Here is a 4,018-nt window from a genome sequence, read left to right as displayed (position 1 = left end):
TTTGGATAACATACTGTACCTCATATAATTTAGTCTTTCATGTGGATTTTGTGGGAAATTATGAAGATTTCATATTAAAATTTTGGTATCTTCCCTTGTTAAAAAATAAACAAACAAATAAATAAATATTAAAAAGAGTATTTACTACAAAAAAAGTGTACTTTAAAAGAATATACTTAAAAGTTACACTTAAAATATAAAATAATTTAAATGCAATTAAGTTGAAATGCTTTTGACACACTTAAGAGGCCTTTTATTTCATAAATATTACTATTATTATTATTGTATTATGTGGATAACATAGTTCAGATAATTTGGTCTTTCATGTGGATTTTGTGGGAAATTATGAAGACTTCATATTAAAATCTCTAATTTTGGTATTGTTAAAAATAAACAAATACTTTTAAAAAGAGTATTTATTACAGAAAATGTGTACTTTAAAAGAAGATACTTAAATGTAAGTTACAATTAAAATAAAATATAGTTTACATTATTTAAATGCAATTAGTTGAAATTAAGAGTGCTTTTGACACACTTAAGAGGCCTTTTATTTCATAAATATTACTATTATTATTACTATATTATGTGGATAACATAGCTCAGATAATTCGGTCTTTCATGTGGATTTTGTGGGAAATTATGAAGACCTCATATTAAAATCTCTAATTTTGGTATCTTCCCTTGTTAAAAATAAATAAATAAATACTTTTAAAAGGAGTATTTATTTGTGAAAAAATGCACTTTAAAACATATACTTAAATGTAAGTTGCAAGTAAATATTTACATTATTTGAATACAATTAGTTGAAACTAAGAGTGCTTTTGCCAGACTTAAGAGGCCTTTTATTTCAAAAATATTATAGTATCTGGTTTATCGCTAAGTATACTTTTAAGATATGAAGTGCACTACAAGATGACATTAGGCTACATTACAGATAGATCAGTTGACATGAAGACATCAAGAAATAGTTTGAAAAGGGCAGTTTTTTTTCTTGTGTTGATGTACTTCCTTTTGAAACAGGAAGTTGGTGCAGGGATCATAAACCGATCATCCCTATTTTTAAACAGCCAACAGTCTTTTTGTTTACATTACAGCCTTAATCCATGTTTTGCTGTTGCTAATTGGTTGCAGGTGACTTAGGGGGTGGGACATTCTCATTGTAGAGACCATCTGATTGAGCGCAAATTTGCATAATCCTGTGAGTGCAGGATGAGTCATCGACTCGGTAGATTTAAAATGCTAAATGTTAGGCCTAATTGCGTCCACGTTTAAGAGTAGGCCTACACTATCATATAAACGACCCATTTCATTTCATGGGTTCTCCATTTGTCCTCTATCCAATCTCAGGCCTGTCTAGGAAAAAATCATTGAAATATTCAAGAAATCTAATTTGTGATTTTTCTTTCCTGTGGGTCTCTCCTCATCTAAGTGAACTCTTTCAACTCCTGCCACTCTTTCTCTCGACTCACACACACACACACACACACACACACACACACACAGCGGCTCTGATGAGAGATCGCTAACCTGTGAGGCAGCCTTTGAAGCTGACATCTTTCCCCTCCATCTCTCTCTCTCTCTCTCTCCTAGCTAGAGCAGGTGGTCTCCAATCGACTCCCCCTTCACAAATCAGCATTCACACATACATTCGCTCTATCCATCTCTCACTGGCTTGCGGACGGGCTGCGATCCCCCCTGAGCTAATTCCATTATACATTCCGTACACGCGCCAGAGAGAGAGAAAGAGAGAGAGAGAGACAAGTCTGCCACTGACAGGGAATATCTGCCATTTTCCGCGTTGCAGGAGGCTGCAGCCCTGATCCAGAGGACCGGGATCCAGGCACAGGCACCGCCGCAGGTAGAGACGCATGTTTCTCCGCATTTAAGGGGCTTAATGTCAGTGCGAGTGGATGGATGAATGGATGGACAGGGAATGCGGGACGGAGCGCTGCTGTGCCTCTCCAGAGCAACATGCATGGGGACAGGGGGGCGTGTTGGATAACAGGATGCCCATGTGTTTGCCGTTGCGCTCCGAGCCTGATCTGAGTTCAGTTTGCTTCTGTGCGAATCCCGTTTCAAAAGCTAGAGAGCTGATCTCAAATCTGGCAACTTTTAGTAGCAACAGATACTCTCTGAGAGGGCTATTTTGTTTGAGTCCAAACTGTTTTTATTATGTTGTACAAGTTCAGGTTCCGTGGGGGGGGGCTCTATAGCAGTGCCATCATTTTGAGAACCTTTTTTTTCTTAACGTGAAGAACATTTTAATAATCTAAAGAATCTTTTTCCACTTTTTGCAATGGAAAGGTTCCATTGATGTTAAAGGTTCTATATGGAACCATACATGCCAAAAAAAAAAAAGAACCTTTATTTTCAAGAGTGTTTGAGTATTTTAACAATAAGAAAGGCATTTTTAAGCTTCAGTCTAGATGTGATTCACACACTGTGTTTGTGAAATGTGCTAAACCACAGTCATATTTGGAGCGTAAAACACAAATCCAGACTCAGCATGCGCTTGTGTTTATGTTAAAGACGCATTATGCGTATGCAGTGTGTGTTTTATATGAAAACCTGTGCGTATGTGATAATACAAGGAAGATTTTGTGCTTGAGACATTCTAGAATGTGCTAAACAAGGGCTGCGTGTTGAGCCGAAATCAAAAACAACGCAAAACTTGTGCGTTTATGTCGTACTCAACATGCTCTTGTGTTTATGTTGACGACACATTATGCATATGCAGTGTGTGTTGCGTTTTATATGGTAACCTGTGGTTATGCGATACTATGAGGGTGATTTTGTGATTGAGCCGTTCTGGAAAGCATATAGGTCTGTTTACATGCATTTCAAGGGAATTCATTCTGTTGGTGTGTGTGTTATTTTGCATGCACCGTGCCCTTGATCAAGGAAACTTGGGGGTAAGACAGCTCTAACCTATTAAACGCTGCACTGAGACTGCAGTGTCACAGCTGACTGATATTGATGCTCCGGACAGCCCCCCTCGCAAGAATCCATTTAGAGACGTGTGAGTGTGTGTGTGTGTGTGTGTGTGTGTGTGTGCAGAGGGAGTGTGATTGACAGGCGGAGAGTGCTGTGTGTGTGTGTGTGTGTGTGTGTGTGTGTGTGAGACGGACAGATACAGAACGGAGAGAGAGGTGAGAGGAATATGAAGGCAGGGGAGAAAAATGGAGGGATGACATGAATATGTGAGTGAATTAGAGAGAAGGAGGAAAAATGTATACCAACATCTGCAATAACATACTAGATAAACCCACAAAAAACGTTGCAACTGTATTCCCAAGGTTAAGAGTGTCAGTCTGCATGTAAAACAACCCAAGACATCAGCAGACAAGATCATGTGCCAAACACACACGCGCGCGCACTTGCAGGGGGCGGGCGGTATGACCACAATCTTATATCACGCTATGAGTCATTTTATATCATGGTAATATAACTTGACATTTTTAATTATATAAATTTAATGATAAAATAGATCAATTTTTATATTATAGAATTAGTGTTCGTCATAAATCATGATGACTGCTTTTTGATAATCCAGTAAATTAAATAATATTTCACAAGTGAAAGGTACTTATTTATTATTAATTATTTTATTTATTTCACATTTATTATTATTATGTATTTGGAACTTGATGGATACATACCAAAATACAACAGTAATCTTATTTTTCAATAAAATATTCCCTAGATATTTAATATCTAAACAATTACTTAAACAAGAATTATTCAGAATTCCAAATATTCAGACACTTTAGAGAATATCTTTTTACTAATTGTTTCTTACTGTAGTGACATGTATGTTCTTGTTTTAAACATAAACCTTGCTGTTTTGTTAGATTTATGCTTAAAATAAGATATTAAATCGCCTAAATATTAATATTACTATTAGTAAAGTATTTGTATTAATAAACAGATAAATATAGTAAAATAATTAACTAAAAATTAATGTACCTTTTTTTTAGGATGTTTAGTTGTTGTTTTTTTTGGGGGGGGGGGGGTTGTT

General features: G+C 36.1%; 1 protein-coding gene across 1 annotated transcript in view; it reads left to right on the top strand.

The window, feature by feature from the left end:
* The first annotated feature begins 1,752 nt into the window (after positions 1-1,752).
* rai1 (retinoic acid induced 1) overlaps positions 1,753-4,018 on the top strand; it is a 56,102-nt gene continuing 53,836 nt past the window's right edge. The window contains exon 1 of the mRNA XM_016533758.1: positions 1,753-1,858. The gene's annotated coding sequence lies outside the window, so the exon portion shown is untranslated. The remainder of the gene's footprint in view (positions 1,859-4,018) is intronic.

Source organism: Sinocyclocheilus rhinocerous, unplaced genomic scaffold (assembly GCF_001515625.1).
Source record: "Sinocyclocheilus rhinocerous isolate Xijiao unplaced genomic scaffold, SAMN03320098_v1.1 scaffold275, whole genome shotgun sequence".
Lineage (NCBI taxonomy): Eukaryota > Metazoa > Chordata > Actinopteri > Cypriniformes > Cyprinidae > Sinocyclocheilus > Sinocyclocheilus rhinocerous.
Note: the sequence above shows the minus strand (reverse complement) of the source record. Positions and strands in the feature narration are given on the sequence as shown.